Source organism: Taudactylus pleione, unplaced genomic scaffold (genome assembly GCF_031769625.1).
Source record: "Taudactylus pleione unplaced genomic scaffold, aTauple2 ptg000303l, whole genome shotgun sequence".
Classification (NCBI taxonomy): domain Eukaryota; kingdom Metazoa; phylum Chordata; class Amphibia; order Anura; family Myobatrachidae; genus Taudactylus; species Taudactylus pleione.
The window spans coordinates 1531452-1553597 of NW_028284704.1; the positions used below are offsets into that span (position 1 = coordinate 1531452).

Genomic DNA, 22146 nt, shown 5'->3' on the forward strand with positions numbered 1-22146 from the left:
TGGACTGGAGTGTACTTTCGGGGGTTACAGCACCCTTAACGGTCAAGCCAGCCGGCCCTTTACTTATGACACAGGCGCACGCTTGGCACTACTTTGTTGATGCACGTGCGGCTACTGCGCACACAATTCACAAACACAGAAAATAATTTTTTTTTGGTTTGGACTGGAGTGTTCTTTCGGGGGTTACAGCACCCTTTAACGGTCAAGCCAGCCGGCCCTTTACTTATGACACAGGCGCACGCTTGGCACTACTTTGTTGATGCACGTGCGGCTACTGCGCACACAATTCACAAACACAGAAAATATATTATTTTTTTAGCACTTGGGGGGAGCACCCCTGATGGACAGAGCACCCCCTGGACAACACTACAGCACTCCTTTAGGACTGGGACAGTGCACAGGACTTTGGAGTGGACACAGCCCCTATGGAGAACTGACTGCACAACACAGTCCAGCCAGCCCCTATGGACTTTGAAGTAGTGGACACAGCCCCTATTAACAACAGCAGCACAGCACAACACAGCCAGCCCCTATGGACTTTGAAGTAGTGGACAACAGCAGCACTACACTACACTACACTACACAGCCCTAACTCCCACCCTCCCTCTTCACTGTCCACAGCCGAGTGAGAAAATGGCGCCGACGCTGGTACCTTATATAGGATCCAAAACCCGCGAGACTCGGAAGGCGGGATGATGACGTTTTGCCTCGATTTCAGATCCGAGTCAGGCGGGAAAAGTCGAGCCTGACTCGGATCAGACTCGGATCGGGGGGGCTCGGGGGGGTTCGGATTTCAGAAATCCGAACCCGCTCACCCCTAATATATATATATCATATATATATATATATATATATATATAATATACACACACACACAGTTTATATGTTGTATATATACTGTGCACACATTATATATTTATAAACACACTGTTTTAAGAATATTTAATATTATGTAAGATATGTATGTATCGATATGCATACATATCAATACATATACCACTACACTGCAGCAGCCTAGTATTAAGGAATGAAAACAGCAGCTCACCTTGGGGACTGAAAAAAACACACCCTGCTGCAGATAGTGCTGCTGCTGTCAGTGTCACCAGCCACGGAGGAGCTGGAGCTGTGAGCCTGTGTGACTGAGGTGCCAGTAGTCGGTGCGCGGCCGGGGGTGTGGTCAGCTCAGGGTGAGGACGCGGTGCGGTGGTGGCGGCGGGCGGTTCCTATGTGACGTCACACGCAGTGACGTCACATGACGGGTAGGCTCCGCCGGCTACTAGCACTGGGAGGTCCTCCATTGCGCTGCCCTTGCAGTATGGGTGTCCACCGGCGTTCCGGTGTCACGTCACGTGTCACAGCCGCGACCGGCAGGGTGAGGGTGTTATGCTCGGCCAGGGGGGCGTGGTCGGCCCTGAGGCTGCTGCAGAAGGAAATAAAAATTCCTTTCTGCAGCAGCAGACACGCATCAGAGGGCTGTGGGCCTATTCTGATTGTAGGCCTGGAGCTGTAGCTCCATCAGCCCCATTACTAATCCGGCCCTGGTCCCAGGAGGAGGAGACACCTCCCCTTGGCTGCCTATCCAGCATGACTGGCAGGTGGCGCTTCCAATAGGGAGCCACCTCCAGTCACAGTGAAGCCAGTGCAGTCAAGGACTACACTGGCTCACTGAACAGCGGAGGTATTTACTGGGGGGGCTGCAGTCTTGCAGCCCCTAGGTAAGATCTGCCACTGCATACATCATTTTATTGGGGTCTATGTACTAACACTCCACTTACAGTGGTGTTACTGCAGCTCCTGCTTCGCCTGCTACAGATGCAAAGCAGGAGGCAGCTACCACGCTGTTTACCAAGAGACCTGCTGCCGAAGCGGGTGAACGTTAAGCATACCTCCCAACTTTTAATAACATGAGATAGAGGGATGTCTGCGCCTGAAAATAGGGGGTGTGCATTATTGGCAAGGGGTGTGGCCTCGCTGTAAATGTGAGCCACGCCCCATTTTCGTCATGCTGGGGACTTGCCCAGCGATTCGGGAACTGCTGGACAGCCCCCAAGCCTCTGCAAGAGCTGGCACTGTGGATGATGCACGAGATGCATTCAAGGCTGCTCAGCTATGCAGAGCAGTGGTGTTGGTGTGTCCTCCCCAAGTTTCCCCCACCCGCAGGACACTGCGATGCCCGGGAGGTACAGCAGGACAGTGCCTGTAAAACTCGACAGTCCCGCTGAAATGGTGACAGTTGGGAGGTATGACGTTAAGTTCACCCCTCAGCGGTTTTCTTACAGATGCTTTTCGGCTCCTGTTGTTGTAATGCCCATGCGCGGCTCAATTTCTTTGCTGCGTGACCTCCCTGCAGCACTATTTTTTTTTAAACCAAAACCAACTTTACTGACATTCAACAAAACAAACAAAAAGGACGTAACAATTGCATTACTACAAACAACAGCAGGCTGATAACGGCAGCGAGGTGACGCGATGGCGGCGCTGGAGCAGGCAGGAGCCAGTAAGTAAAGAAACATATAGCAGTGTGATATAGATACATCTTACCTAGCACAGGTAGCAAAAATGCAGCGAAAATCCATATGGAGAAGCAGTATGGACATGGATTTTCTCTGCCTTTAGCGTTTTCACCCCTTTACTCCTTATAGTACCTAGACCTCTATGGGTTAATGTATCAAGCAGTGAAAAGAGGGGAGAAGTGGACCAGTGGAGAAGTTGCCAATAGCAACCAATCAGCTATGAGGAACAATTTATCAAACACATCATATAAAATGATAGGCAGATGCTGATTGGTTGCAATGGGCAACTTCTCTACTCTTAACTGCTGGATACACTGACACCTATGTCTTTTATTAAGTTATAACAAAAACAATATGGGAACCCATTTTAAAAAGCCAGTTCTGTAAGTGAAAGAGAGTGAGTGGAAACTACAGGATTATTTATCTTAATGTCCTAAAATAAAGATATACAACAAATGTTGTTGGCGCATTCATACTGCAGTAGGGGACTGTAGAGTGAAGTGCAGTTAAAGAGAATGTCCTTGCACTGTCCTTACACTATGGGGCTGATGCATAGGTGGACGCAAATGCAGCTGCATCTATTGGTTGGTCACCCGTCTGCGACTTTATGCAAATGCTGCTACAAAGCCCTTCCCTGGTGTACTACTGTGCAAGGACTGAGACACCCCCCCCCCCATGTTAGGTGCTGAAATACAGATTGGTGCATCTTTAGACGCATCATCGGTTGCACCATTGAAACTTGCACCAGCCCTATGGCAGGTCCAGTTTCTCCGTCCGAGAATGGCCTCCTATGTGAGTGGCTGAATATCTGTCCACGCAACCACTTGCACCGGTGCGCCTGCGCCACTCTCATAGTACGCTCATTTCATCTCCGTGCGTGCGCTAACACACCTCTCAGTATTCGCCCAGGAACGCCCGTCACATTCCTGATGCTGCACGTCTCAATCGCGACACCGCCTTTGTGCGTATGCTCTGTGTAACGCCTGCGCCATAGGGGGATTTATTGGATTTTTGCATACGTGCAGTAGCAAAGAAATCAGTCAACTACGTGAAGATCGGCATTGCGGGCAGATCTGAATCAGGCCCTATGAGGGGTTTTCTAACATCATTTAAATCTAGAGGGATGGTGAGAACTGTACTCTCTTTACTTTAAGAGCTTAAGCTAGATTTATTCAATGCTTGTAAAATCTATGAATTATCATCTAACACCTGCATAAAAATAATGTTAACCCTCTTCTTAATAGTACTACAAACACCCCAAGAAAAACACTAACTCCCCTTCCACAGACACATAAGAATAATTGTCTCGATGTATCAACTACCGACTAACCTTATTACTATCAGGGATGAATTCAGGGACAACATTAATATATTGTGCCTCTCAACATTCTTAAAAGAAGAGTCAGTACTCAACGCACACATGAAAAGGAGGCACAGTCTTGTATCCACTAGGCCACGCCCCCAGAGCGTCATGTTTTGGTATTGTGACGGCGTGTCACGCCCGTTTCTTGTCACGTTGGGACCAAGGCCAGTACTCCGGCTGCTGCTGGGCTGCACCCAGCCTCATCACGGAAGTGAATAGACGCTGCTGCAGAGCAGCGATGACAGAGTGTCCCCTAATCTTCCAAACACCCGCGGGACACTGTTACCTACGTGTGGGACAGCGGGACAGTGCCCGAAAAGTGGGACTGTCCTATTGAAATTCGGGACAGTTGGGCGGTACAAAATATATATATATAAAATATATATACTGTGTATATAAATATATATATATATATATACACTGTGTATATAAATATATATATATATATATATATATACTGTGTATATATATATATATATTATATATTGTGTGTATATATATATATATATATAATATATATATATATATATATGATACAAAGCTGACCCTCAATGCGCTAAGAAATAACAATAGTAATAAATAATGAACAGTATAATTGGCGGCTCCTCCTGTGAAATCCTTGCCAGTCGAGAATATAAAATAGTAATGAACAGAAACAGCACAGGAAGGCCCTCATAGTATAGTAAATTAATGTCATCCCTGAGGAATGTCATTGAACGAGGATGGTTCTGTGCAGTATTCTGCTACACTGTGATACTCTGAGGTGATTTTGGGCTTTGACTACAGTTGATTGAAGAAATCAGCGGTCTCAATACTTCATCCAAGGTTGTTCCGTTGTCATTTGAAGTGGAGTAGCTTCATATAAGCCCCTATTATTAATTATATTTCAGATTTTAAGTACTCACATATTATATTATATAAATTTTAGTTTCTTAAGACTTTAATATACTACCCTTAGGCGCCTTCCTGTTTTGTTTGTGTATATAGTTACCACTGCTAGGGAGATAGCTAGGGAGAAAGATTTATTCATATCAATATGTGGAACTCTACCTAATTGCAAGCAGCTAATTGCCAAATATCGTTGAGAATTTCCATTTTAACATATAAACATCGATATACACACATATCACAGAACATTTTGCACACAAGGGACACACTTGTCATATTAAATAATTATTTAGAGACCAAGGGAGACAAGCCAACATATGTTATTGTCACTACTGTAATTTCTTATACTTATTCTGTACTTTATCTTTATGCATGTATTTTTAAATGATTTCGCTGGTTCTGCAACATTTTTTAAATTATTATGACTGAGGGCGGGATGTACTAAGCATCACATCCACAATGCGGTGCATCCCGCCTCTTATTGGGTACTTCCCGGGGTTAATTACCCCGGTATGTACTAAGGAATTTGATTAAAATCGAAGGATAGAGGGGCTTCCGGGCTTAACACCCAGAAGTCCCTCCAACATCCTTCTGCGCATGCGCAAAAGAATGTGCATGCCGTGAGGCAAGCTGGGAGGGATCTGATTGGATCCCTCTTAGGCTTCTATTGGGTAATGCCCTCTGAAGAGGGAGTTACCCACCAGGACGAAGCACCGGAATGCTTAGTACATATGAAAATTGCGGTAAAGCCCCCCAAAATGCAGTTTTTGGGGGGCTTTACTGCATTTTTCTGTTTAGTACATCCCGCCCTAAAAGATAAACTTTAGGGGTATATTTACTAAAGTGCGGGTTTTTAGAATTAGAGATGTTGCCCACAGCAACCAATCAGATTATACCTATCATTTATCTAGCATCATCTAGAAGATAATAGCTAGAATCTGATTGGCAAGAATCCATAGCAGGGCAACATCTCCACTTCTAAAAACTTGCACTTTAGTAAATAAGAGTCTATTTACTATTTTTGTGCACTGCACAGTGTCGGACTGGGGCATGAAGGGACCACCGGGGGAATGCAATGGTAGAGGCCCATGCTTAAGGGGTGTGCCAGCCACCAGAGGGGGGGGGGGGTGTCCAGCCACTCAGATGCTTGGCTAACCCTCAGGCAGTGAGGCCACCGAGGATTTCCCCTGTACCCTTGTGGGCCAGTCCAACCCTGGCACTGCATACAGGACAACACTGTTTCTTTCAGACGTAGTCGCACACAGATATACAAATGTCACATATCAAATTAATTGGTGCAGTCTTGTGAACATTTCTAAAGCATCTAATTGCGACACACATTTGAACAAAACAAATGCAAAAAGACGATCTGCATAAGCAGAGTTACGCGAGACCTGGTGCACGTAGAAGGGATTTTTGGCACGTCTGCAGCAATAGTCTATGAGGACACAGTGCCATTAAGAGCCCTGATACTGACGAGGGTGCATGGCCTAATTGTGGGAAGCGTAGCCACACCCCCTTGGAAGAAAATTTAAAAACCCTATGCAGCAGTCTCCCACTGCAGCCCAGCACACAGCAGCATGTGTCCCCTGCAACAGTGCACATGCATAAACTCAGATCACGGATGCACATGAACACTGCTGGCTAGCAGCGAAAACATCTGTGATATGTATCCTCCACCACAAGTAGGATACCTAATTATCGAGGGTCAACAGCCATCGATTATAAATAGGCCCCCTAAAGTTTATTCCGTTCACAATATGAAAATGTCAAAACAGGTGAGAGGGGTGAGTAATACATTTAGATGGTGAAGCACTGAGAACTGAAACTTCAATAATAAGCAGCATACAGTATTTTAATGTCAGGGACATTATCTAATCCAGATGGCCAATTCTTAATGCCATGGTGTTTAGCATCATTATCACATAAGCTGCCATCTCTAATCATAGTCTGTAGCATAAATGACTACATTGTATGTACGTCTAATGGTTTACTGAGCAAATGGGATTCTTGTTCTCTGAACTCAAACACAGTAATATTCGCTGTTCAAACTTGACAAATGTTACAAACACTATAAAATGTACTATAGAATAGACAACATTCTATAATATATTTTATACTCAAAGTACTGTGTTTTTACGGTATGTAGTTATGAGACAGGCGGACGCATGGCCGCTGGTCTGAATACCGACAGTGTAATCCCGGCAAGAGATCTAACATAGGCATCGAAATACCGACGCCTATGATAATCCCGACGCCGGATCGCCGACAGGACGCCGGACCGATCGTCCAATGCCGGGGGTAAGTATTCACGTAGCCGGGGGTGGGGGGGTTAGGCTAGGGGAAGGGAGGGTTAGGTTTAAGCACTAAGGGGGGAGATTAGGGTTAGGCACCCCCCCAGGGAGGGTTAGGTTTAGGCACTAACAAGGGGAGGTTAGGGTTAGGCACCCCTAAAGGTGGGTTAGGGTTGGGGGGGAAAGGGTTAGGAATAGTAAACTTACCTCCACGGTCGGGATCTCCTCCATCAGGCTGCTGGCGTCAGGATTTGAACCGCCGTGCTCACGTTCGGCGGTCAAACATACTGATTCCGTTTTAACGGTGTGCTGCAAATTTAAACTTTGAACCATAAATTCAGGAAAAAAGCAGTTAGTCCCAAATTACTGTATATGACAACTGTACCACGTTTGGGGCCCTCAAGCTGCACAAACGTTATTAAATTTCAAACCAGTTTCAACATTTGTACTCAGCATTTATTAAGATACTATTTACAGGAGTTTATATATAAATGATAATGCCTTGTTTATTATATGAATATATCTTAGCAGACTGAAGCAGAATGTTATAGAACCACATACGTAAGTGTGTTACAATTACAACAGGGTCTTGGCTGCTCTCACATTCATCCTGATGTTGGTAATGTCCCTATTTTTGAACTGTGTATACAACGCAAATCATCACAAGTTCAGACACGATGGGCGTGAGTCACACGCTGTGGAGTGATTTTTTTCTTCTGGCCAAACGTCTATGTCGCACTGCGCATGTGACCAGATAACGCCTGGGCAGAGTGGGGGTTGCAATTGAGGTGCACAGGAGACGCGAGGCTCCTGGGCAGTGACAGGAAGGTGTTTTAGCGCTGGAACGTAGATGGTCCGTCTTATGGGCATGCTTTCGGAAGGTCATTGGGGTGTCGCTGAAAGCGATTGCATTCACAGATGCTCAACCACTCATATTGGAGCCATACGTGGACGGAGAAACTGCACATGCCATAGGGCTGGTTACATTTCGATGATGCGACCGATGGTCTAAAGACGTAACAACTAGGGATGTGCGCCGGACCATTTTTGCCGGATTTGGATTTGGTTCTAATTCGTTGTCCGGCTTTGGATTTGGATTTGGATTTGCCAAACTGCGGTGACTGGCTTTGGATTTGGATTTGGATTTTTTTACAAAAATTTACAAAAAAAAGCTAAAATCACATAAATTGGTCTTTTTTTTCTTCCTAGAGTATTATTAACCTCAATAACATTAATTTCCAGTCAATTTAGACCATATCACAGCTTATAATATTGTTTTCAACATTATTGGCCAAAGGTTGCAGTGAGCTGACTGGTTACTAAGCGACAAAGCAGCGGCACAACGACACAGACACCACAGTATAAAGCACATCTATGACACATTGCCACACAGCAGTGGCAGAAATGAAAAGTAGTGCACCCACCCAGTGGGGTACGGCCAGCAGAGTCACAGTACTTGTTTACAAAGTGGGCTACGGCCCTAGGAGTCACAGTGCACAATCTTATTAGCATTACACCGCACATAGGGCCTGATTCACATTACACCATAAAGTAGTGTCTCTTATTTATGTTACGACACACAGTAGTGCCCCTTTTACACAATACCCACAGTAGTGACCCTTTTACACAATGCCCACAGTAGCGGTGTCCCTTACACAATGTCCCCCAGCAGTGGTGCCCCCTATGCAGTCCCCTTAGTAGTAGGGTCCACTATGCAGTGCCCCCAGTAGAATGCCCCCCAGTAGTATGCCCCCCCAGTAGTATGCCCCCCATTAGCATGCCACCCAGCAGTATGCCCCCCATTAGCAGGCCCCCCCAGTAGTATGCCCCCCATTAGCATGCCACCCAGTAGTATGCCCCCCCAGTAGTATGGCCCCCCCAGTAGTATGGCCCCCCCAGTAGTAGGCTGCCCCAGTAGCAGGCCCCCCCCAGTAGTAGGCTGCCCCAGTAGTAGCCCCCCCTGTAGTATGGCCCCCCCTGTAGTAGGCTGCCCCAGTAGCAGCCCCCCCCAGTAGTAGTAAGCCCCCCCAGTAGTATGGCCCCCCCAGTAGTATGGCCCCTCAGTAGTATGGCCCCCCCAGTAGCAGACCCCCCCCAGTAGTATAGCCCCCCCCGTAGCAGGCCCCTCTGTAGTATGGCCCCCCCAGTAGTATAGCCCCCCCCCAGTAGCAGACCCCCCCAGTAGTGCAGACCCCCCCAGTAGTATAGCCCCCCCCAGTAGCAGGCCCCTCTGTAGTATGGCCCCCCCAGTAGCAGACCCCCCCCAGTAGTGCAGATCCCCCCCAGTAGTATGGCCCCCCCAGTAGCAGACCCCCCCAGTAGTATAGCCCCCCCCCAGTAGCAGGCCCCTCTGTAGTATGGCCCCCCCAGTAGTATAGCCCCCCCCCAGTAGCAGACCCCCCCAGTAGTATAGCCCCCCCCAGAAGCAGGCCCCTCTGTAGTATGGCCCCCCAGTAGTATAGCCCCCCCAGTAGCAGACCCCCCCAGTAGTGCAGACCCCCCCCAGTAGTGCCCCCGGCCCTTGCACAAATAAAAAAATAAAAACTTACCTGTATCCCCGCTCCCGCGCCGTCCGCTCTGTCACACGCTGAGGAGGGAGCCGGAAGACGGAGCTCATGTGTGAGCTCCAGCCGGCTCCCTCCGTGCAGCAGCCAATGAGAGTCTGTGTGACTCTCATTGGCTGCTGTAACAAACACACAGCTGCCGCTGGCGGCTGTGTGTCTGTGTCTGTGTAGGGCAGAGGGCTATCACAGCGCTCTGCCCTACATGCGAGGAGACCTGATGTCGGATTCTCTAGTGAGAATCCGACATCAGGCGGCCGCCGTTCGGCCCCGAACGGGGATCCGAGTCAGGCGGTGAACACCCGAACAGGGTTCGGGTGGACTCGGATCCCCAATGTTCGGAGCGGTTCGGATTCCACAGAATCCGAACCGCTCATCTCTAGTAACAACTGGCATTTCAACAGTAGGGCTGTCAGTCTTGTGTTTATTTTGTTGAGCCGGGGTCAGGAAAAGGTCTGTATAGGAGTCTGGGGAGTGTAGGTAAAGCTGGTATGAGATACAGATAGAGTCTGGTATGCTTCCCTGACCGGAAAATGAACCCGGGCCTCGGCGTAGAGAATGCCAAATCGTGACCACTAGCCATCAGGACCTTGGTGTTGGTGACAGGATGATGTGTAGCAGAGAAGAGTGATGGAGTAGATTAACCAGGCTGATTACTGGATTGATACTGTAGATAGAAAATGACACTTTCCTTACTTGGTAACTGTAATCCGGAATGCTAGAGTGGCAGAGTAATAAACAGGCTGAAACTGGGTTGTCACTGTAGTCCAGGATCTGGTAGCACTCAGATGATAGCAGGACCGGATGCAGACCAAGCCATAATTGCCGACAATCAGCTCCCTCTGGGAGGGAGCTGATTGTCGGCTAACAGCAGGGGGTGTGTTCGGACAGTTATGACACATTGGGGGCGGGGCAACATGAACATGTCATTGTGGCCCCGCCAGCTCTTCACAATGCTGTTATTTTTGGCATTGTGAAGCAGGGGGCGGGGCCACGATGATTCTGCGCGAATTGCTTCACCGCCCCCACCTCCCACACCTGCTGCGAGGATTTCTAGTTTATTGTGAGGGGAGGTCGGGAGGGTTGGTGGATGCCGGGAGGCTTGCCTGGCTTTCCAGGGGGCCGGGAGCGGCACCCGATATTCAGGAGTCTCCCGGCCAAATCGGGAGGCTAGGCAAGCCTGGACCAAATAACAGAATGGACGGTAGCTGTGGATAACCAGGAGCAGAACCAGTGAAGCAGGAATGAACTGGAGTTACATGTGCAGCCAGAGATAGGGTTTGCACAGGTGTACTCTAGAGCTGGAGCAGATAACAGAGTAAACCAGTTATAGGATATGCAATGGGATTGGCCAGGAACCAGGATACAAAAACAACAACTGAATATGCTGTGCAACTTTAGAAAATGATTGCACACGGGTAAAACAGGATTCTTAGTGCAGTTTTGCGAAATAGTCCATTAGAGCCTGTCAGGATGTAATGAGAGCACAGCTAAACCTCATCCAGTAGGGACTGGGTAAAACAGTTCACTGGTGGTTAGTCAAGAGTCTGAGATGAAGTAAACGTGAACAAAGATTAAATCAAAATATCAGCACTCTGGATACTTACTACTTAGGGAAGTAGTTCAGTGGGTAGTATAGGCTCAGTGGGAACTGAGCTTAGACGTTGCACTGGTAATTTGCTAGAGCCAGTGGATGGAACTTATACCCCTGGGTAATAGGCCCCATACATTAGCGATGGATTGCCGCGATCCTGCAACCCGGCATCGCAGGATCACAGAAATCCAACATGTTGGATTTCGGCGATTTGAGGATAGCGATCAAAAAATTATCGCAATTGTCAAATCGCGGACATTTAACATGTGAAGGCCGGCATTTCCCATCGCATCGCCGGATCGCGACAAACAGTTGCTGATGTATGGGCACCTTTAGCTGTGAGAGGCTGAGCTGAATCAGGTTGTTCAGGGAGGCTCAGTCTAGCATAGGATTGGATGGACCATGGTCAGGTGACCGGGACCTGTCACAGCAGTACTCCAGGCTAGGCTCTGATGTGGACTGACTACACAGGCACTGGCTAATGGATAAGGGTTGTCAAGAGCGTGGACGAGCTCGGGTACTGGGGGGCTTGGAAAAATCTGGGAGGCCCAAAAGATGGATTAAAATTCTATGTGCGGCGCCATAAAGTGTGTGTGAGTGTGGGTGGTGCCACAAGCTCTACAGTGGGAGCAGGGTATCTGTGGAGTGGTGGCCCCCAACAGGTCCTCCCTTCCAAGGTCCCTATTGGTTGATCTGCCAGTGCTCTTCACTCTGTCACATGAAGGTCGACTGTTGGTGCTCGCCACATGAGGTCCCTGGGGGTGGGGCCAAGTTGCGCTGCAAAGGGGGACAATGAGATCCCCCTCAGCAGGCAGCAACTCACTATACTTCATGGCGACTCCAGTGTATATTTAATAAAATGCTGTAATCAGTGGGTTAAATAGTTAATTTCTACATAGGCATATAAGTTACAAACACACATACCCCTTGCTAGGCCTCTTTGAGGTTTGAAAAGAGATTGTATTCATATAGTTGCAGTCTTTGCATAGAGTGGTCAGATATAACCTTTTGAGGTCAAACAAGACATAATTTGAGGGGCCTATTCGTACCTGTCACTATCAGATATGTATAATGAGCCATTCATAGCTTACATGGTCTTATCAGTAGACAGTGAGCCACATTCATAAATATTATGGGTAACTAATAGTGATGTCCATATTCTACACAAAGGAGCTTTGAAATAGAGCTTATCTCCAGACATTAGGATACGTCATTACTGTATTTCTTTGTCTGGTAGTATATGTTAGTGCTTACGGAGTATGTGCAAGGGAGATAAGTTTGGCCAATGCTATGTTCGAGCAACCAGTGCTTGATATCTAGTTTGCAACTAATATGGGCTTAATATCCAGAAAGCCAACACCCCAGACTAGGGTATATAAATCAGAGGTACACAAAGGTTCTTGACTCGTGGTAGACCTGAGACTGCAGTAGGGTGCTGAATCAGGTGTTGAAGAAATGAGGGCTCCCTGGTACCATACCCCATGTTAGGAAGAAGATGAAGTACATCTTATGTTGCTGATGATGATTTACCGGTGTCATCTGAATACATAGACAAAAGTTGAGTATACTGTATACTTTTTGTATGTTGTTTGTTTATTGTTTGTTTGTTACTTGTAAATAAAGTGTGTTCATTTGTACTCCCTCATATTGGTCATATGTGTGTACTATTTCATTTCGATCAGAACGAAACCCACCGTTATGCAAATGCCAGGAGCGTTTATCTGGGGCTAATTTGAATTGTTGAGAGCAGGATGCAGGTATGAAATTGTATCAGATAACAAAAGGTTATTCTACGGAAAATAGAGAAATGTATTCTCTGTCAACAAAATGCTGATTATTGCAGAACCTGGCTATAAACCTAATCTCATGTGAAAGCATGGTAGCACATATTAGAAATGCCACAAATCCGACACACTTTCTCAGGTTTGCTCAGTAAATGTACTGTTTTCAATAACTGTAAAACAGAAGATACACCGGGAAAAAAATGAACAAATAACAGTGTAAAAAACGAAAGGATGTTCTTACATCGGCCTCACAGCTGGTATAAATTAATCAGGTTATACGCTGGGCTTCTAAGCAAACCTTGTGAGGACGCCGGGCATCTGGCGCCCGCAGTGTATTTGCATGATGTAAGCATATAATACCTGGCTTCATTTTAGTCTGTTCAGGTAGAAAAGTCAAGATTCGGTTTAGAACAACTTGTTTATTGATATATATTTAACTCCTACATTGCTTACCTATGCTTTACTGAATCCAATATTAAATACTATAATAACAAAATGCTTATCCACTCCAACTATACCTTACCAATCCACGCAGCAAGATGACCTCTCAAATGGTCCTTGGCAATGGCCCCCTAATCATGAGGCTTGGTGCAATTTTGTTGTACTCGTATTTTTTTTTTCCCCTAAGTTTAGACTAACCTTTCCATAGATGTTAGAGTACTGTAACCCTCGTATCCAGCCAATCTGTGTCACCCATGTTTGTCTGTCCCCTCCCCTTTAGAATGTAAGCTCTCACGAGCAGGGCCCTCTTCCCTCATGTGCTTCTCCTTCACTTAATTATACTCTAATTTACAACAGCACCCAACTCTTGGTTACAGACACCATGCTGCTTATCTAAGTGTTATGCATCAATGTATAAATCATGTATGTGTCCTGCATTGTTTGTGCTGTTAATATCTGTTTTCTTGTGTGCTTATTAGTTTATGTACTGTGTAAGGCGCTGCGGAACTCTTGTGGCGCCATATAAATACAGGATAATAATAATAATAATAATAATAACATACTAGGTTACTCATTCTCACTCTTGTGCTCCCATTCCCTGCTAATGCTTTTTTTGGGCAACACCACCCACTCTGTATAATTCTGTCCTTAATACAACAAGAATTTCAACTAGTCTACAAAACATTGCCAGACAGCTCTCTTCAAGTAAGCGTATTAAATTCCTAAATAACACTCTATCACCTAAAGGGTTGGTTACGGGCAGGGGATGCCTGGTAACTGTTAGCCTGGGGGGCAAGTACAAGACAGTGGCCCTGATTTACCGATAATCACTTCACTCCGTAAACATTCGATATTGCGTACAACTGTGAATCAGGCCCTCTGCTAATACTCTTATGCAAGTCTTCAGTAGTGCACCCAGTAGTGATCCCCCCTATGCAGTGCCCCCAGTAGTGGTCCCCCTTGTGCAGTGCACCTTGTGTCCCCCAATAGTAAGCCCCTTATATAGTGCCCCCTATGCAGTGCTCCCAGTAGTGGTACTCCTATGCAGTGCCCATTATAATGTGCCCCCAGTAGTAGTTTTCCCCATGCAGTGCCCCCAATAGTTGTACCCCTTATGCAGTGGCCTTTAAATAGTAGCCCCAGTTGTAGTCCCCCCCTATGCAGTACCCCCAGTATTGCCCTTTATATAGAGTCCCCAGTAGTGGTCCCCCGATGCAGTGCCCCCAGTGGTAGTCCCCCCTATGCAGTGCCCCTCGTAGTAGTCCCCCCTTGTAATGCCCCTAGTATTAGCCCCCCCCTTGTAGTGCCCCCAGTGGAGGTCCCCCCCATGCAGTGCCCCCCAGTAGTGGTCCCCCAATGCAGTGCCCATAGCAGTAGTCCCCCCCTTGTAGTGCCCGCAGTAGTTGTCCCCACTTTGTAGTGCCCCCAGTAGTGGTCCACCCCCATAGTGCCCCCCCCCCAGTAGACACACACGTTATAAAAATAGTAAAAAAAAAAACTTACCTGAATCTCCGCTCCCGCCGCCGCCATCCGCTCCTCTGTCCATCTTCCCGGGCCGACCCGCTCTGCATTATGGGAGAGACGTCATGACATCTCTCCCATTACCCACTGCGGGAGCTGGAAGATGGAGCTCATGAGTGAGCTCCAGCCCGGCTTTAGCAGTGGGCGCAGCAGTCAGTGAGAGTCTGACAGACTCTCATTGCTGCTAATTAAAACAAACACACAGCTGCCGGCGCCAGCCGCTGTGTTTGTCACTGTGTAGTGCTGACTGAACCCCGTCCAGTCAGCACTACACGCGTGGTACAGCTGTGTTACAGGGATACAGACTGCCCGCGGCCCGCGACAGTATATGGCGCTGCGGCCCGGGGGGGGGGCACATGGCACCCTGCCCCCCGGCCCCACCCGCCTCTGGTTACGGGATGCCTGCACTCACGATCCCGGCGGTCAGAATCCTAGCCCTTCCTCTCTCCCTACCCCTAACCCTCCCTGCCCGCTGCCTAAACCTAACCTCCCCCCAGTGCCTAAACCTAACCTCCCCAACACCCTAAACCTAACCATTCCCCCTTAGTACCTAACTCTAACCCTCCCCCTAGTGCCTAACCCATACTTGCCTACTCTCCCGGGACTGTCGGGAACCTCACGAAAATTGTGTGCCGCTCCCGGCCCACCACAAGAAATGGCCGCTGTCCCACTGTGCCCGCGCACAAAAGTAGGCGGTCTGGGAGTACGATAACGCAATTCAGTGTGAATGGTGTCATCGCACCCCCGGACCGCCCACTATCGTGCGCGGGCACAGTGGGCCAGCTGTCATTTCTTGTGGTGGGCCGGGAGCGGCACACAATTTTTGTGAGGCTCCCGGCAGTCCCCGCGTCATCGTAGCCCCGCCCCCTGTTTTATAATGCTGGTAATATCGGCATTATAAAGCGGAAGCTGGGCCGTGATCACACCGGCACGCCCACTTCAGCCGCCCCCACACCCCCTGCTGCACCGACTTGGCAGCCCCCTCCTGAATTGGGCTGCCAGAAAGTCGGTAAATATGGCCTACCCCTTCCCCTAACCCCAGTACTTACCGTCAAGATTCCGGCGGTTGGGATGCCAGCGCCGGGATTCTGACAGGTGTCGGTATTATGATCGCATCCCCACCTAAGACCTAAGACAGTTCACACATTGGTAACATTTATTACTCTTTCTGTGTTCGAACAACTTTCCGACTCCCAAACCATTATTGCTGTGTCTGACTCACTAGTCATCATCACCTGACATTTGCACCTGCTTTTGCAGGAATTAAGTATTGGGCCTATTTGTCAGGTAATGCAGGAGATATCAATGATACAGTATCTCCTGCTTACCTTTCAGCCCCGGTCTGGCATGCTGTCCCCATACACAAGTATGGGGACCTAAATTCATTAAGCTCTGAGAATACATCAGTTTTACTGTGGGAACATTCGCCATCTTCAGTTTGTACCCGCACCCTGCTCCTGGGTTGCTAAGAGGGATCCATTTAGATCCTATACCACTGCCTGGCTCCTTCAGTTGGATGCCACAGATCTGTGCACCTGTGTGAACCCTTTTGGGTCTTCCCAGAGTGAACAAATCAAGCAATTAAAAAAAATTTTTTAAAAACTTTTGAAAAATGAATTTTATAGTAAAAGAGAAAAATCTTCCTTTTACTTTCTCTCCATCACATACTGTGTGTGATACTTTATTCCCCTGATCTCCATCACTCTAGAACTCATGGCACCTTGTGTGTGACACTTGTGCACTAACATAACCCATTCTCCGTCACACTAGAACACATCGTACCTTGTGTGTGACACTGCTGTAACCTAATACTGTGTGTGTGACACTGCTGTAACCTAATACTGTGTGTGTGACACTGCTGTAACCTAATACTGTGTGCATGACACTGTTGCACCGCATAGTCTGCATGTACCATACTAGAAACATCATAATTTGTGTGTGACATGATTGTGCTCATCCCTAACTCGATATCCATCATTGTATAAAGCATTGAGTGTGACACTTGTGTACCATAACTTGTTCTTCATCATATACAAAACATTGTACCCCTTATGTTACCAACATACACTTGTTCTCCACAATCATTTTAGAAAGTGTCAACCATTGTGTGGGACACTGAAGCACTTTATGTAAGTAGTCTATTACAGTTTTTCATTGGGGGAGGTTATTTGAGATTTTTAAAATTATGTGAATCATTGAGGTATTTTTTGCATTGGCTGAGTCTGCTATACACAGGCGGATAACTTGCTTAGTGGACAGTAATGCATTTTAATTGAGAATATATGACGCACTGATGGCTTAGATCAAAGTAATAGATGGTGACAGTCCAAAGATATATGCAGTATTCATTTCAGTACCAGATACCTGAGTTGATGTGTTTAGCAAGGAGGCCAGTGCAATTTCACTATTTAGTTTAGCATTGGTTTCTCTTTTTTATTTTTTTCTCTGGATTGGAAGGAATATTATGTTGTGTTTTTGGGACAGATAGTGCTTTCTTTTGGCCCTATTGTAAATATTTTACTTTACAGAAAAATATTAATGATACATCACATAGTAACTTTTAGCCATGTCACTCACTCAACCCACAAAATAAAGCACAAATTTTATTCGGCAACTTGTAATGATTATATATTATTATATTACTATAGTTTATTTATATGGCGCCACAAGTGTTCCGCAGCGCCTTACAAAGTACATAACTAAAAAAGTGACTAACAGTACAATAAAAAATACAATGCAGGACAAGGACATGTATAATATACATTGCTACATTGGTGACCATAACACTCAAATAAGCAACAGCATAAGCAACTAAGTGTTAGGTGCCTTAGTGGGGAGTAAGAAGTAGGTGAAAATAAAGTAAGGAGAAGCACAAGAGGGTAGAGGGCCCTGCTCGCAAGAGCTTATATTCTAAAGGGGAAGGGCAGACAAACAGGTGTGACACAGATGGGGTAGACAGGGAGGAAGGAGCATGGAGTAGCGAGTTAGGGTGAAAGCTGGAAGGCTTTGATGAAGTAGTGGGTCTTGAGAGCCCGTTGAAGGATTGTAGAGAGGTGGAGAGTCTGATGGGGAGAGGGTTCCAAAGGTGGGGAGCAGCATGGGCAAAATCTTGGAGGTGGGAGTGGGAGGAAGTAATCAGTTGGCATGAGAGGCAGCGTGCATTTGTTGAACGAAGAGGGCGGCCAGGAGAATGAAGGGAGATGAGGTCAGAGATGTAAATGGGAGAGGAATGTGTGAGGGCTTTGTAAGCGAGTGTGAGAACCTTGAATTGGGTTCTGAAGGGGAGCCAGTGGAGGGCTTGTAGGAGAGAGAGGCAGATGTAGAGTGTTTGGAGAGAAAGATGAGTTGAGCGGCAGCATTGAGGGCAGACTGGAGAGGAGAGAGATGGGAGTTGGGGAGGCCAGAAAAGAGGAGGTTACAGTAGTCCAATCTGGAGATGACCTGTGAATATCTTAGGATCTTAGTAGCATCCAGGGTGAGAAAGGGTCTGATCCTGGAAATATTTTTGAGATAGAAATGACAGGATTGTGAGGAGTTCTGGATATGTGGTTTGAAGGAGAGGGAGGAGTCCATGTTAACTCCAAGACAGCGCACTTTGGGGCTAGAGGAGATAGTTGTGCCATCAATTGATAAAGAAATAGTGGGAAGTGAGGTTATGTGGGAGGGTGGGAAGATGATCATCTCAGTCTTAGACATATTAAGTTTAAGAAATCGCTGGGACATCCAGGAAGATATAGCAGATAAGACAGTTGGAGATATCAGTGAGGAGAGAGGGGGAGAGGTAAGGGGAGGAAAGGTAGATCTGAGTATCATCAGCATAGAGATGATAATGGAGGTCAGAAGAGCTGATGAGTTCACCTAGAGAGGACGTATAGAGGGAGAATAGGAGTGGTCCAGGAACAGAACCTTGGGGAACACCTATTGTAAGAGGATGTGGGGGGAAGTGGAGTCATGAGAGGAGACAAAGAAGGACCAGCCAGAGAGGTATGTGGACAGCCAGGAGAGGGCAGTGTCATGTAGACCAAGGGAGTGAAGGATTTGCAGCAGGAGAGGGTGGTCAACAGGAGTGAGGGAGAGGGAGGAAAGAAAGGTTATAAGGCGGTTGTATACAATACGCTCAAGGAGTTTGGAGGCAAAAGGGAGGAGAGAGAGTGTTAGGATCAAGGGTAGGTTTTTTAAGAATGGGGAGACAAGAACATGTTTGAATGCAGAAGGGACAGTGCCAGATGAGAGATATATAGAAATTACAATTTGTTTTAAGTGTGGGCTGTTTTTCTTTTTTATTCCTTATGGGCCCCATAACCTGAACCACAATTCCCTGTTCTCTTGATGCCGCTCATTAATGTCCGCAGATCTGTGGCAGATCAGAAAAAAATCAGCAAGTTAAAAATCCTAGACTCTTCGATTCCAATCATTTTTGGAAACATTGACTTCACATATCTCCGCTATTTGCAATGATAAGAGATGTTGTATAGGGGCAATTTACCATTCTTCTCATACCGGGACACTGTGCTCAAAAGCAGCTCTCCCAGCAAATTATAAAAAACATTATTTCCTCGCGGATCGCAGGGGAAAAATATCACTGTTCTCATGCTGGTCATCTACTGCATGTGCGCAGCCACAAGGCAGAACATACTCACAGTGGGATGCTGGCTGCCGAAATCCAGGAGCTGGAATCCCGATCAGCGTAAGAAAACCAGTGCCGGAATCCCAACATGGCTGGAGATTCCGACGCCGGAATCCTGACAGCCAGCATCCCGATTGTTAGTATAGCAGGGCCGGGTAGGTCTTAGCCGTGTGGGGGGAGGGGTTAGATTTAGGCATCCCAGGGGAATTATGGAAGGTTATGGTTAGGCTCCAGACAGTGGGGGCTATGGTTAGGCACCATCGGGGGGAGGTTAGGTTTAGGCACTTACCGGGAGGATTAGGGTGTGGGTTAGGGAGGGTTAGTGTTAGGGTGCAGGAAAGGAGGGTTAGGGAGTGAATAGGGCAGGGGAACAGTACTTACCATTCCCCTGTCAGGATTGTAGGCATTGGGATGCCGCTGTCAGTCTACTGACAGCCGGCATCACAACTGTCGGGATATTATACCAATTCCCTCATAGTATATACTGTCGGAAGGGATACATACAGTAGATCCCTCTCTGGTGCAATGATAACCTATAGGCTACAATGGCTAATATCATCGGAGGTTGCCGTTAGCTCATCAGGGTTGGGGAAAATCAGGCCCTGGGGCTGTATAAGGCCCGCGGAATCATTTGGTCAGGCCCGCTGAGCTTTTTTCAGCTAGCCTCATCTGGCCTAGAATGGACAGAATCTATGCAGCAGTGCCGCCTGGAGTGTCCTTAGGATGCTTCAGACGGTCACACGCTACCCTTACAGCTCCCCGGAGCATTCTCAGGATGCTTGGGGCATTGCTGTAATCACTGCCATGTGTAGCCCCGCCCCCGTGTGACATCACACGGAGGGAGCGTGGCCTGCACCAGGCCCGCAAATAATGTTATATATATCAAAATGGCTCTCAACAAAAAAAAGGTTCCCCACCCCTGCATTAGATAGACCGATACTGTATCAGTTTTTCTATAAAGTGAACTGTAACACTGTATGCTTAAACATTTCCGCTGTAGAAAGCACACAAGAGTCTGCTCCATCTGTGATTTTCTACAATGGGCTACCTTTCAGGAGATATCTTATTGCAAATATTTTTTGTTTACATGTTTGCACTTTTTCTAACTCTCCCTGACTGTCAGGGAGACTTCCTGAAATAGTAGCACTTTCCCTGACTCCCTGATGGCACCTTACCCATATTATGTAGCTGCTATATACTTGAGTAAAAAAAAAAATCAATATAAATATTCAAGTGGAATCATCAGTGTAATTTCCCTGCATTTTCATATAAGGTTTCTCATGGGCAATTATATGGAACCACTTATGTAATACACAATACACCAGCAATCCCTGAAAAGTATCAGTGTGTTCTCATCAACAAGTAGATCTTACTAACTGCTTTGGGGCTCATTTATGTTTTATGACGCCTCTCAGATGTAGCTGTACACGCCCACTATAACAACGTGCTCATAGGTGCTCCCTGAAATGCTTTTTCAAAAGTAGGCAAGTAGGATTCGCACCACTGCATTTGCAAACATGTTTGGATCTGAAAGCTCTGCTACACCTGGTACTTAACAGCCCACATTAATAAGTTACAAAGCAAAACATCTAAATAAACATGCAGAATAAAGAGTACATATATACACTGGTACTCTCATCCCAAGAAGGAACTATTAGAGTGTTTTATTCCCAAATTGTCCTAGGAATGTAATGTGAAATATGCTGCACAGCAACAGGGATTGGGGAACAAATATCTCTCTTTATTTTATTCGTAGAAAACAGCAAAAATCAAATTTATTGGCTAATATAATAATTTCCAAATTTGCCATCATTGGTGCCGTCATCATATTGGCTGAACTAAAAGATAAAGCTGAATTTAAACTGCATAAAGATATATTTCCCATGTATAAACATTGCAAGGAGACACACAGCAGAAAGATTAGCCTTAACTAAGTTTCAAAACTTTAATAAATCACCAGGGGAAGCGTTTTAACCCCCTTATTTTTTTGTACTGTTTATGTCAGCAACTTTAGATCACATAGTAACGGTAAGAAATTGCGCATTCGTGCATTGTATTATTAATTTAATTCATTCTGTGATGCATAAATATATAGTGATTTTTAAGATTTCTCATTAAAAAAAAATATATAATTTTAATGGAATGCACTTACCTACAGTATCTATGAATCCCGGCTGCTTTCCTCCAATATTGTGATACAACTTTCTTATAATTTCCCCAAAAAAGGCAGAATAATAATAAGATAATCCATGTGTGTGCTCAGAGACAAGGACATAGGAAGTCCGTGACAACCCTTAAAGTACTAAGTAAGACCAGGCAAAATATTGTAGGGAAAATAAGGCAAATACTGTTCAGAGCGACTTGCAGGCAGCCCAAGGACTGATTGTTCTGAATGTATATTACTGTGTAAGTGTGTGTAGCATTCCACGAGCTGTGATGGGATGTGTGCTGCCATCTGCTGGGTGCAATGTTTAATCCAAAATGTTCAAGCATTTCAATTTCCATGATAATGACATTGGCAGCCTGTGACCCACAGACTATTAAACTCCACACTGCTTCT

At 46.4% G+C, this 22146-nt stretch overlaps 1 protein-coding gene across 2 annotated transcripts in view; it reads right to left on the reverse strand.

The window, feature by feature from the left end:
- Positions 1-21834, reverse strand: part of HTR1F (5-hydroxytryptamine receptor 1F) — a 358823-nt gene extending 336989 nt beyond the window's left edge. For both annotated transcript variants that reach the window (XM_088442043.1, XM_088442042.1), the window contains exon 1: positions 21739-21834. The gene's annotated coding sequence lies outside the window, so the exon portion shown is untranslated. The remainder of the gene's footprint in view (positions 1-21738) is intronic.
- Between the last annotated feature and the right edge of the window lie 312 nt (positions 21835-22146).